The sequence below is a fragment of the Drosophila grimshawi genome, unplaced genomic scaffold, assembly GCF_018153295.1.
Source record: "Drosophila grimshawi isolate 15287-2541.00 unplaced genomic scaffold, ASM1815329v1 contig_848, whole genome shotgun sequence".
Lineage (NCBI taxonomy): Eukaryota > Metazoa > Arthropoda > Insecta > Diptera > Drosophilidae > Drosophila > Drosophila grimshawi.
Window position 1 is genome coordinate 15,487,858 of NW_025063692.1, and position 14,693 is coordinate 15,502,550.

A 14,693-nucleotide genomic window follows, 5' to 3' on the forward strand; every position below is an offset into this window, starting at 1 on the left:
GAGCTGGATATATATAAAGCAACAACTAAACTCGATAAAAGCTTAAGCAATGTCAATGCCAGCGATCAAAGCGATATACAGATATATTGTATTAGGTATCAGGTATCTGAATCAGGCATCTAATGAACAGACAAGTGAAACAGCAATACTGATCATTTGGAAATGCCAGTGTATTGATTAAATAAATTGATTGGAAATAGTGTTTGCATTCGAAGTATTAATTATGCATAAATAGTATGGTTAAAATGCATTTGTTTTTTTATGAGTGTTTTGTTTTACACTTTTCTTATTAAGTTGTATTTAATGTATTTTACTCAATTTGTTTTTCAAGTGTATAAGCGAGTATACTTGTCTGCATGTGTATATGTATATATTATACCAGCAAACATATACACAAGCAAATATTTTTAAAGTCAATATAGAAGAGAACGAGGCAATCAGGCGAAACTGCTTAAGCTCTGGCCACGCCCCTGTTCCTGTCACAGCCCCAACTCCAGCCGCAGCAACATGCCCCCGTTTCAGATTATCATTATCGGCAAAGAAGTCATCATCATATAGGGTTTGGGGGGTTCTGAGGGGCAGAGGGACGGTGGGTGGTTGGTTGTTGGTGGTGAGGCCTGAACTGGCATAAAACAACGCATAAAGTTCGCTTCCTTCACGACTTTCGGCTCAACTTCAGTTTCAGTTTCAACTTTGCACCCACGCTAATAAAAACATTAACGTTCACCCTCACACATATGACAGGTGATTGAGAGGGGGTGCTGCGGCTTGGGCTGTGGCTGTGAGCGGGGCTCGGAGCAGACAAGTTTACTCATAAATAAATATTTCTTTGGCTAACATTTTAAGCAGACTGTGAACATTGCGGATGATGCTGCTGGCGTCTTAAAACAGCCAGACCTCAGCCCGGACACCGCGTGCCAATTTGTTAATAGTAGCAGTGGAAAACTTAGCTGTTGTAATTTGAAACTGTTTACACTCGCCCAAAGGGCTGGGTGGTGGATGGGTGGATGGGAGGATGGTTGGTTGGTTGGTTGCCCAACCGCTGGCTTGGGCAATCGCTTGTCCAATTGTGTAACTTTCGAGAATTCGCAAGATAACAAGCGGTAATGCCAAGCAAAAGTTTGTGCCCCGGCGCATGTAACAATGCCGTTCAAGTTTTCTGAGAGGCTATTCACTGTGTTGTTCCTCCACCTCCACCTCCACCTCCACTTCTCTCGCACTACCAGATAGCTCCTGACCATGGCAACTTGGCCGGGGCCATGGCTGATTGCCTGATTGACTTGCCAATGGCCCGCGACCCACTTAATTGTGCAGTGCTCGTAAAACTATTGGCCACACTTTCAGATGTGTCAGATACTATCAGACACTACAACAAATTGATGTATGTCGCCATGAGCTCAACGTTTGTCCATGTTTACTCCGGGCTGCAACTTGGCAAACTTGGCCAGCTGCTGGCTCTGCAAATAAATCAACAAATTAATGGCAAACAAGCACTTTAAAGTGTTGCCAGAACTTTGGCACATTGCACAGGGGCTAAAATTAATGCATACATAATTAACGCAGACAAAATAAATTGAATTTAGCTGCTATCGAGTTTTTGAAGACTTTTCGTTAACGTTTTCACTCAACAATAAATTTCCAGCCATGTCTTACTCGTATGCCTTCCACTGCCTCCTTTGCCCGACCCCCTTCTCTATCTATTAGCTGCTGGGCGTGTGTGTGTGGTTTTTTTTTCATCACATGCTATGCCTGGCATGTTGCATGCCTCGGTGAGCAATAAGTTCGACAAACTCATTTCATTAAGCTCAGCGGCACATAAAAAAAGAGCTAATGCGTTGCTGCTGCCTATATCCGCTGCTTCCCTCCCTTCGCGCCGCCCCTGCTCGTAAGCCGTGTTGCAATTTTGCTGCTGCTGTTGCTCGTTCTCCATTGCAGATGCCTCATCATTTATTGGAAAGCACTTTTTAAAGGATTGGCAGTAACAGCAACATACGCGTCGATACAGTGTCGATACACACACACACACACACAGACACACACACATACATAATGTTACAGGCAGCAGCTGTAGAAGAATCTGGTTAGACTAAGTTTCACACTGAGACGGAGGCTGAGACTGAAGCGGAGGCTAGAGTTGGAGCTGAGACCCAATCGACGATCCAGGAGCATACCAAGGGCAGCCAACAGTGCCTGCTGGTATTTATTACCAGCTGGTAGCCTCAATGTTCGCCGCACTCTAAAGCCATCAATTTTTTATTAGATTATATAAAATTTACAAACGACTTATCTATGCTCACGGCCGCGCCTGTCGCCAGCTCAGGCTGCAGCCCCATCCTCCGACTCAGATTGTCCTGTCTATTGAATTGGCGCAATCAGGCAAGGACAACATCTGCAACAGGATGTACTGGGTGCATTTAATACAACTTACTGATTTCCCCAGCCCAAACGCTCGCAGCGGAAACAGTGTTAAATAGATTCACACACAAAAATAGAAGACCTACTTGCAAAGTCATTTGACACTTATAAATATTTATAAGCCATTTTTAGTTGTTTCAGTTTGGCATCAAACGGTGTACAAGTTAACAGAAAATTGAGATCATGTTTTTTATTGTTTCTGAAAATGTCCTAAATTAATAATCAACTAATTGGGTTCAATATAAAACCGGGTAAAAATGATTGAAAATTTATAATGGGTAAAGAAGATATAGAGATAATGACACTAATGAATATTTAGACAATTGTAAATTTAGACAGGAATTGTCTCCAACCTGAAAAGTTCCAATTCTAAGTAATGATTATCTATAGGAATAAGCTGTTAAATGGAAAGCCAAGCAAGGACTATAAGGCGCCATCGTTTAGTAACATAATAAACATCGCTATGATAGAGCAAAATGTCTTCAAGTAAACGACACAACATAAGTAACACTAAGCAAGTTCGGGGAGACTTCCGCCAATTATTTGCCAGCCTTTAAATATCAATCCAAAGTATTCACTTCTTTAAAGTGCCATTCGCAAAATCCATAGTAGGAAAAGGCAGCCACAGCAATAGTATTGTAAGTTAAGTTAAGAACATGTTGTTTAAGAAAACACAAGTAAACATCCAGGAAACGTTGGCTTAAGTGAAGACTTTAAATAAATAAATAAAATAAAAATATCAAAATATTAAAACATATGTGCAACGATAACAGAGCTTAGAACTGCACTAATAAATCTATCTAAGTGAAATGCGGCGAAATGCCAATAATAATAAGACTGGTTCTAAATACATGGCAGAAAGTCCAGATTTCGACGACTTGGTCCTACTAACTTACCATATAAATGACTTAATTTCAAAAAGTAGTCATAAACAAACAAACAGAAGACAGACCAAATGCACTAAAATTTCAATCGACCTAAGTAACTCCATAATACGAGATAGCTCGCTCTATAATGGAATTGCTATTTACTTAAATTTCCTTACTGGCCTTACTGGTTGGCGAAAAGCTGCGTGTAATTAATGGTATTTGCATTGGAATGATTTACTACTGCCAATCGATGATTACATATTCACAACATGCTTGAATTTAATTCAACTAAAATTTAATTGAAAGCCGTACTTAATTAAACGCAAATTAAAACAGTTTTGTTGATTCAATTTATTTACTCGCATCTGTAATATGTTAGTGGGATTACCAATGTTATCGATACGGTTGCCATTTTACTGTTATCGCATGCAGTAGTCGCGTGTAAATACTGTAAATGACGATATCGGTTCTGTTTAATAAAATACAAAAATGCCATTAATCGCATTTCCCAAGTGGCAGCTACTGTCCTGCCTTTTCCCTCCGCTCATTTGCACTTGTCATTGAACTGAAATGTGTCTGTGGATCGATCGACAACAGCACTTCCACCAGCGCCATTGCCAAAATGGAATTCTCGCTTTTGCTTTGCTCGTATTATTGAAGTTGTTGTGCTTTCTTTTCATGCCACGCCCATTGGACACACGGGGCACCTGGGCGTTAGTCAGTGTTACAGCAGCTCCAGCAGCTCCAGTAAGCAGCTGTCGTTTTACTTACATCGGCAGCTGCAATGAAAATGCATTAAAATGCAGCTGCAATTGCTTTTGTAGTTACCGCGACTGCCACGCCCACGCCCCAGACAACGCCCACTCCCAGACCCCAACTGAATGCAAGACGAATGTGCAACGTAGTTGCCACTGCTGCTACTGCAGCATTCATCAACGTTATCCTGTCTCGTTATCCTTGTGCCTTACATGCAATGCGAACATCTCAACGGCAAATCCACTTAGCATTTTCTTCGCTCGCTTCTCAATACACTCCACACATTATTGTTGCACACAATTCCAATTCATTTTAGAAAAAAATACATTCGAATGGAAATTATTTAATTGATTTCAATCAATTTTGTTTTCTGCTTAACATTCACAGGTTTTTTCCAGACCATCGCAACTCAACTCAACTCAACTCAACTCAACTTAACTCAACGCAACTCAACTTGGAGCTTTACGACTCTGCCGTGTAAGTGAAAGATTTCTTGCAATTTAACGAATTTAATATTGCTTTACACTAGAAGTGGATCGAATGTATTATTTTGTATGTGTAATATTGTGGTAAGAGTATTTGATCTTGTGCAAAGCAGTTGAGCGTTCTGCATAAGAGCATCTTTAAGAATTGCCTTAAGGCCACCAATTTTATTTCGAGCTTGTGTAAGTCGAGACGAGGTTTCATTCATTAATTTAATGCGCATCTTTTTTGCATTCGATTTTGGCGTCAGATGCGTGTGTGCGGTAGAGTAAGTATACGAGTATATATATATATATATATATATATATATACATATGTGTGTGTCTGTGTGTGTGTGTGTGCTCTTTATGTAATCAAAAACCACCTCTGGTGTTGCCACGACAATCTGTAAGCAGTCGCAGCAGTTGCCTTCCTTCCCTCACATATAAGCTTTCTACTTAATGGCGAAGACATTAGTTCTGCTACTCTTTCTCTCTCTCTCTCGCTCTCTCTCTCTCTCTCACTCTCTCCCGCGCTCTCTTTCTTAATGCGATGCGCTGTCGTTAAATGCGGTGGCCAAAGAAATTGGCACTAAATGTTATTGAAATTGTATACCGTATTTTCTGCGTATTGTCAGGTCTTGTCGACAGCCACTTATCAGCTTGGTGCTAAGGGCCTCCAAGTTCCCTAATGTATGAGCGTATGTGCTCATGTACGTGTGTGTGTGTGTGTGTGTGTATGTGGCAGGCACTTCCATCATCATCAAGAGCAACAACTAGAGACCAACAGTTGAGATAGATGAGCAGCGGGTCTTTAATAATCACAAATTGATTTGTCGCCAAACGTCAAATCCGTCTATCATTCACAACACAGCAGCAGCAGCAGCAGGTTAAGCAGCTGGAGGAGCCATACCAATTGGCAGGACATTAGCAATGCAACAATAAAGCATTCGGCTGACTGGGCAATGTGGCTGTGTGGGTGGGTGACATGGTTGTTCATTCTTTGGCTATGCTTTTGACTTATTGCCCGCAACTAATTCCTGATTATAATTTCAATTAAATATTTATTTTAATTAAAAAGCAGCTTCAAATACATATCCCACATCCGTTTGGCCAGCGCCATCGCTCCAACTGTTCGCGAGCTAACCAGCCATACAGATCCCCACCAGCAATACACGTTTCACCATTCACCATTCACCATTCACCATCCACCATCCACCATTCCTCATCCTTCAAAATCCATAGTGATTTCAGTCAGCCCACTTAGTTTGCCTGCTTCATTAAATTTCATGAATCGCCCGCAGCATTCTCCCATATCCTGTGCATGTTGTTGATGGTTTTACACACACACACACACACACACACACACACACATATATATATATATTCAGTTGGAGAGCGACAGAGTCGAAGGGGGGTGATTGGGATAGAAGAAGAGAGCGCTGACTCTTTGTTGTCTGCTGGTTGGGACAGACTACGGGTATAACTCAGCAAAATTCGCGAGCCTCGTACCTCTTGCCTGTATCCATGTTGTCCCTGCCACTGTCTCTGTCTCTATCTCTGTCTCTGTCCTTGTCCCTATCCCCATGCCTATCGCCGTCCATATGCCAGCTCTGTACTGTACTGGATGATATCTTGTCTGGCATATCGGTCCACGTTGCTGTTGTTTCAGTGAAAGCCACAAAAACCGTTTGCGCTTTTATTTATTTGCTATTGATTTCCACTGTCCCAGGACGCAATTTGTTTGCAATAAACTTCATAACAATAATTCATGTCCACACAAATAAATAATTCATGATTTCTCTCGATACGCTGCCCGCTGCATTCACTGACCAGCAGCTGGCGGCTCGGCTCGGCAGGAGCCTCGAGCGCGGCTAATGCTTTACCCTTCACTACATATCCGGCGCGTATCTTGGTCTCGATAGATAATTTCATTGCGCAACGTTTGCCAAGATGGCTGGGGATGCGAGAGCTCGGAGCAGTATGGGAGGGCGCATAGGCATAGGTTTTGGATTTGTCTTTGGCTTTGGTCATTGGAATCGCCGGGACGCACATAAAAGTCACTGGCAGGCTAATAAATTCTGCACGCGCTGCGATAATAAAAACTAAACATTAAATAAAAAGGTGTTTCATGCGATGTCAATTCCATTCATGCATGTAAAAGCACTCACTCAGAACTATAAATGATTACATACTGTGTCAAGTGCGAACGTAATAATAATTAGCCCCAATTCACTTCATTCGATCAAAATTTCAAATTTAAGCAAATTTTTAAATATGCAAATTACAATTATTTTTCTCAAAGTTCGCTGCATAAACAATATAAAGAAATGCTTGTTATTTTAATTAATATTTCATAATCAAAACATAAATATTTACAATATAAAAAAATGCTCAGTACAATGTGTAGATAAAGCCATAAAAATTACGATGCATCATTAAGTACGAATTGCATGATTAAAGAACAATAAATTATGTAAAGCAAAAAACAATTGAAATATATGCTTAAATATTTGTTCATCCAATGCTAATTTGCAGACATAAACATTACTTCTAAATGAATAATAAAGTGCTGTGGATAGACTTTGAATTTCATTCTTTATTTGTTCAACTGCCTGCTCTCAGCATTGCCTCCTTTGCTCATTTTTCTTGCTGATCGGGTCTGTTCGAAAATGTGAGTCTCTCATCAAGCTGTCATAGCGCCCATTCAAACATTTATCAAATAATTTATCCACTCAGGTAGCTGCTGCGTGCGCGAATATTAAAAGAGTTGGACGATTTTGCGAGTGTATCTTAGTAGCTGGACGAATGGTTGCGCATAAGTAATCGAAAGCAAAAAACCATAATCGGAGTGGACGCCACACTGGTCGTGACTTTCGCCCAAACCTATACCGACTTAAGTATACATATATGTACACATACATACATGGATGCCATTAGCATTTCCCACTGCCGTTATCACATCCATTACCCCTTTCTTGCGTTCGACCGAGAAATATGGGGTGAGAGACAGAGGGACACAGAAAGAGACAGAGAGAAAGAGAGAGAAAGAGAGAGAGAGAGGGCAGACGGCAAATGTGTCGGACGCTATGCATGGAAAATTCAATTTCCCATTATCGTATAAATGAAAATTAATGAAATTTTTGCTTGCTTCAAGCTCACCCGCCACCGCCTTCTGTAATAGCATCTTCTTCATTGCTGCTGAGTTAAACTATTTGTGCGCTGTTAGTTGATTGAATGCATAAAGTGAAGTAAAATGGACATTGGTACGACAGCTGGAACAGTGGGATAGTGGGACAGTGGGACAGTGGAACAGTGGAGCAAGCGACTAAACAAACAGTCTGTGTGGAGCTGCGTTTTGAGTTCGCCAATGCGGCATTGCTCATACGCCACGTGTTGGGCTTTGATTTTTGATGTGCTGTCATAAAAATGACAAGGACAGAACAGCCAGAGTGAGTCAGTCCGCCAGTAATTTGGGATCGTGGATGCGGAGGGGAGGTGAACGAATTGGACACTCATTCGTATTGATTTCGTATGTGGCTCAAAAGTCAAACGAATTTCGTGTCAATAAGCACAGAAAGAGAGGACAGGCTGCCAGAATGAGCTGGTCAGTCAAGCAAATATAATAAAAATGAAAATAAAATAAAATATTTACACATACAAGTGCAAACAAATCAATAAACACAAATAAAATATGGCTCAGCACAACGATGACATCGATAAGGACAACGACATCGAAATGGACGAGAGCCAATCGAGAAAATGAATTTACTATGTACGAAATGGTTAAGCACAAATATCTTCCAGTAACAGTAGCTGTTTCTATAGCTGTGGCAGTGGCAGTAGCACTGACTGGGGCACTGGCAGCGGCAGCAGTAATAACATTGACACAGCAGGCAAAGTTGCTAACGCACAGTGAAACCAAGCAGTTCTAATTAGATACAATTTTATGGTTAGCATCGAAGATTCAAATTTCAAAACTGTTCTTAATAAATAAATAACAAAAGAATCATAAAATCATGTAAAAAAGATAAAAAACGCCAAACATTTTATAGGTTTTTTCACACAAAATATGTTTGTCCTAAACAAATTTCAACACAAATGTAGAAGTAAAGCAGCATGTACGAATTTGGCACACTGTGCACCGGAGTTGACAGTGTGCCGTCTGACTGCTCTTCCTGGTTGTCATCAGACATCAGCTCCCAACTGCAGCTCACTGCTGGCTGCAGTGTACCTCCTTGGTTCTCGTTGCTCCTTACTGCATCTGACTGTGGAAGCTGCTGCTGGTGCTGCCTGCGCGAGCGTGACGCTTGTTTAACTGTTTACAGTAGCTGAACGTTGCCGTTGCCGGTGCCGTTACTGGGGCTAAAGTTGATTGAGGAAATGCGCATCAAGCGCTCTGAGGCACTGCCAATAAACTATGAGCCTGTCTCCGACTGCCTACCTTGGGGCGCATCGATCTCAAGAGAGTGTGTGCGAAAGAGAGCTGCTGAGAGTGTATTTGTGGAGAGAGCTAGCGAAATCCTATAAATATGCCATTTGAAAGATAATGCAGCAATAACGAAGTGACGGCCAGGACGCTGTTGACCGTGGCAAGGGAACTTGGAAGGTCGTGGATGGCAGGCAGGCAGGCAGGCAAGACGAGCACAAAGCTTGGCCAAAGATAAATAGGCAGCAGTAGGTAAACAAGATGAACAAACAAACGACAACGACGAGGCTGTTGCCAGAGCCCAATTGCACTGCTCAGGACACGTCCTTGCGTGCCAGTGTCCTTCCACGCAGCGCCTGAAGTGGGAAGACAGTGCAAACAGTCAGTGACATCAAGGAATGGTTTGGGAGGTGGCGTGGCAGAGCGGACGATTGCGCCAAAGGCTGTGAAACGCATTTGGAAACGCAGAGTAACAGCCGTAAATATATACACACATGCACACAGACACTCGAATACTAAAACACAGAGACACATGCACACACACACACACACACAGTCTCATCAAAATGCCAACTGTCCGCTTGTGTGACTGAGCCTGTCAGCAGGACATGTGCATGAGACACAAGAAAATAGATAGATTTCGACGAAGAGCTGGGATTTTTCAAAAGTAAAAATTAGAAATGCAGCAGCAAGGATAACAAGAAAAACATCGACTTGACTGAGCATCTGTGTACAGCATGGGGGTGGGGGGACGCCCAGTTGAAGGGTGAGGGGGTTGGAGTAAAGTCAACAACTGAAATAGTAAATAGTTGTTTCTGTTTAAAAGATGCAGCGTATTTTATATGAGCTTCGGCCAAAAGAACAGACTGAAACACATCTCAGCCGAGAGCAGTAGACGCATCAGCTATGTGTGTACATACACACACTCACACATACACACAACTGTGTGTTTGCTAGATTAAATTTACTACATTTGAAATTGAATAACTAAAGCTCCCGAAGGATCATCTTCATTTTGTATTTATCCAGAATGAATGGTAAGAGACAGTTGAAAAAACACACACAAACTCACAAACACACAAATAGACACACAAACAGACACAAACACACTCAACACACACATTTGGAAAGAGGCAATAGATTGATAATAGAAGAAGCCGTAGCAATAGCAAACAAAATATTGTAGAAATACGTCTGAAAGCCAGCAGCCAGCAGCCAACAGCCAGCAGGATAAGCGGCAAGACCCAAGGACACTAAGACAGAGAGACCGACACAAAGACTGACTGACAGATAGACTATGCGCCATTGGACAGGCACAAACATACGAAAACAATCAGTAATGTAATAGAAATGACGACGAACTGAAAGCAGAGCAAGTGCAATAAAGATGGAGCTGAACGGATGAACTTGGGGCGATGGCCACGTCGCCTTAGTGAGACCAGCCTCTGTACTGGGACAGGATCGACTGAAAAAGAGCGAACATTGTTGGAACGCCGGACGTAAGCGGCAGGCAGCCATTACAGTTGCCAGCGGCATGCTGCAGGAAGCAGCTTGACAAGCCGTTGAAATATATTGAAAGATGTTTGCCTGTGCTACATGGATTAAGTAACTATTCATCATATTAGCTGTACCAAAAGTACCAGCAAGTAGAACTAACGCTCAGAACTGACAGTAAACAGTGAAAAAGTCACTATTAAAAAAAAATTGTTTTTTAGTTCTTTGCATAATAAAAAAAACTGTATTACAAATGCATTATAAATGGTTTATCAAAATAAAAACTTTGAGTAATCAAAGCACAAATCAAGCAAAACATTTCCAAAATCAACTCACTTAATCTTTAGATTTGTTTTTTTGTTGCCAAACAAAACAGTTGTTGCCATTGTTGCAATTGCATATGAAGGCATTGTATATTTAACGGCATCAAATCGACGATCATTATGGCTAAGGGCTTAGTGATTTGACAATCACCTGCCACAACGCGGCATTCAAATGGCTGCCACAGACAAAGCGTAACCAGCAGCAACAGGACATGCATAAATGGCAAATGCTTACGTCAGACATTTTTATATACATTGTGTCTGTGTATTCGAAACATTTTGCAATAATGCCTGTAAACGGCTGAAAGGGGTAGATGCTCTGCGTCCTGAGTATTGTGTATTGGGTATTGCGACTTTTGTGTATTACAAGTGCCGCTGATGCGGATGCGGATCGGATCCGGAGCGTCTTCTCCTTTTTTGAGACGTCCGTCGCCTGTGTTATGAATAACCATAAAAGCGTTTTGGTTTCTTATCGCGCATCAAGCATCACGAATTCAATTGTATTTAATGCACACATACACACACACACATACACACACGCACACACACACACACACACACACACACCAATAAACAGCTGCACAATCGATTGAAAAGCACAAAAGAAAACAAAAATTTGTTTGCCTTTTAAAGTATGCCACAGAAAGTGGCACCCTTGCTGAGGGTATTATAATTTTGCCCTAAAGTGTGTTACGCCTTGCAGCAAACGTTTGCAATTCCCTCAGCTACTTATATGTACATACATATGTATATATATGTAGATCGACATCAATGGTTGCCACAACATATAAAAGTGCGACTGTCTTCTTGTATGCAAGCTACTCTCTTGATTCTGATGTATGCATTGACTAATGCCTGCTTCAAGCTTCATTTCTGCTGCAAGCAGTACATATATGAGAATATCATATCGTACCTGTGGGCATAGTCCGTTGGCCTTAGAAGCTAATAATTACACTTGGGATACGAACGGGAAGTCCACGGAATGTTTGAAATATACTTATAAGCACTATCCGCTACGCACTGTTCCCACTTTGGATGTCAAATATATATACTTATATATATATATAGATCAGTTGCAGGATAAAAGAATCGCAGACATCTGATGTGCCCGCTGTGCCCCTCGCTCTGTTTGCAGTCATCAAGTTTGACAGATGGGTTCTTAAAAGAAAACAAAAATGATCGATAAATGTCGTCAGTCATTAACATCTAATATATTAATATGTAAGCACATTTTTTTTTTAATTAAATAATTATAGTTTGCACATCATACTTAAAGTAATTCAAATATTGTGTTCTAAAGAGTTGCTTTTCTCCAACTGCCCTTGGTATTTGTGGGCAACATTTAACATTTGAATATAAGGCAAAATAAATATAAAATTCTATGTTCCAAAAGCCCTCAATCAATTATTTAATTTAATAAAAAAAATGTCCCAAGGAATGCAAGGAATGCATTTAATTTACTTTTGCTTATTCCTGAGTCATTTCATTGTGACTATTGTTGACATTGCACACAGATTTGTGCAAATATTTATTATTATGACTAAAAATGTGGAACAATCTTTTATTTTTGTAAGAAGCTCGTCATAGAAAAACATATTTAAAAAGCAGCTCTGCACTTGAGAGATGGCAATTCAAAAGGAATTACCGATGAATCACTTTTCATTTGATGTCACCTTCAACTTTACCAACTTTGCTTCACTTTTTGACCAGTTTCTAGGGTAAGCTCAAGTAATGTTGATTGTTCCCTCGTTTCAGTTCAGCTTAGTTTAATTTAGTTTGACTGAGTTCAGCTCGGTTGAAACCAGTTCAGTTTCCGCTACGGCCTCGAACACGTGTTCGAGTGCAACGGGACAAGCTGCTTTTGAAAACCTGATACCCAAGTTGAAACTTGAACCAATTCAGCAGAATTCAAAGTCGGATGTCGATGCGGATGTGAATGCGAATGCGAATGCGGGGATTCCCTTTAGGTTGGGCTACCTCACGGTCAAACGGATATTTGTCTCGTCTCTATCCGGATCCCCATTGCTCATGTCGGCGACCTACGTTAAGTGTCAAACGCATTTTACTTGGCAATTTCTTGGGTCGCTCCTCGTGGCCTCAATGCCGCCCCTATTGTGGCCTTGCACCCCCATCCATTCCCCCTTTGCCCCAGCTGGGAGCGCTGTGCCCTCATGTCTCATGCTCATGTCGTAGGCGTTGCCAACTCTAATGAAATGATTCATTTCCGTTTTCCGTTCTATTTGTATATGCGTGTGTGTGTGTGTGTGTGTGTGTGTGTGTGTGTGTGTGTGTGTGTGTATGTGTGCATCTGCGCCTCACACACTTGACACTTTCTTTCCACTTTGGCTTTGGGTTTGGCTCGTTGCTACGGCTTTGCTTCGTTGGTTTTGACTTTGCCACGTTGATAAATTTGTGTAAATCCGTTTTAGCCAATTTCCACACACACACACACACACTCACCAACACCGCCATACGTGCTAATGTCCTTGGGGAGAGACGTACACCTTTTTGCTGCCACAGCTTGCGGTTTTTTTTGTTTTTTCTTTTTGGGCTTCACCACTTGGGATTTTGCCTGCTGCTGTTTCTCTTTTTATGCCTTAAATGTGTGTAAAACCTTGCAGAGGGTATTTTAACTATATCACGAATTGTGTAACGCAGTACATATCCAAAGATCTGCCGGATCGCAACTCAATAGCCTACAACTCCAATGAGAACAAAGGATTTTTGTTTTTTTATTTATACTAAAGTTGTCGGTGAGCAGATGGACTCCGTTCAGCAAGGGTATGTAATATTCAGCGTGCCAAATTTAGCTTTCTTTTCATGTTTTCATTTTCGTTTTGTATCAGCGCCCACTACCAAGATAAACGATCAATGATAAGTTTTTACGATAATATTGTCGCTTTTCTTTAACTTTGGCGTTCACTGCTGGGTTGGAGCTGCTTTCAACTTTTCTTCTCTTAAAGAATTTTTTATGGACTTTTGCTGTGTGTGTCAGCACGTTAAAAGGTTAAATCGACTACCACTACTTGTGTGCAGCTAAGCTTTAACGGGTCATGACTCTATTTAAGTGCTGAATATATACTGTTTATATTCCATCAATTGAATTGAATAATTTTACAAGCAATGCTTGTGCTACACGGCTCTTTTGTCACTTACTTTGCGCGTTGCTTTGTCACTTTCAGTTGCCACTGGGCTGCATGTCCATGTCCGACGTGGAAATTGGACACACCTATATCGACATACACAGGACTTGTGGACGGACGGACGCAACTCCAGAAATCGCCTCGTGCTTAAATAATTTGCGCAATTCCTTTTCGACGCTTTGTTAAACGTTTCTTCGCTTTGTTTGGCATTTTTCCGTTGTTGTCTTTTTAGTGCTTTTTTATATTCACTGCTTTTTTTCCGCCACTGGCCTGTGGTTTCATCTGCAGCCGACAGGGGGCGGCAGTGTGCTGGCTTGTGCCCGGTCAGAAATGTCGCGGCTTTGGTCACATGTTTCACGCCAGTTCCAAGCGTGTAGACGACGCTCTGCGTGCCCCACCCCGCTGCACAGACTGCAGCTTCCTATAGTAGCTGCCTATAACTTCCTGCTCCGGCCCGCTGCTGTTGGCCCCGGCTCATAACTTATGCCAGGGGCGGTGAAAATGTGCCAGGCCCAAAATGGCAAATGGCGGGCAGCGCAGCGCAGCGCATTTGGTGCCACCAATGGTAGTGGAAATGCTATCACACACACACACGCACACACATACATGTGGCCCAACTGCCTTGCTCCGGGGCGTCACTTTTGAAACATTTACTTTATGTTGTTCACAGGAAATTAGATTTTTTTTTCTCGCTGCTGTTAGTTCTGCTGCTGCTGCTGCTGCTGCTGCTGCTGCTGGTGATGCTGCTGGTGCTGCTGCCACGCCCACAATGTCATTCGGCCCTTTTACAGCAGTGTTGTGCA

General features: G+C 41.7%; 1 protein-coding gene across 1 annotated transcript in view; it reads left to right on the plus strand.

The window, feature by feature from the left end:
* The first annotated feature begins 4,446 nt into the window (after positions 1–4,446).
* Positions 4,447–14,693, plus strand: part of LOC6564893 (chaoptin) — a 114,214-nt gene continuing 103,967 nt past the window's right edge. Inside the window, exon 1 of the mRNA XM_001991771.3 lies at positions 4,447–4,517. The gene's annotated coding sequence lies outside the window, so the exon portion shown is untranslated. The remainder of the gene's footprint in view (positions 4,518–14,693) is intronic.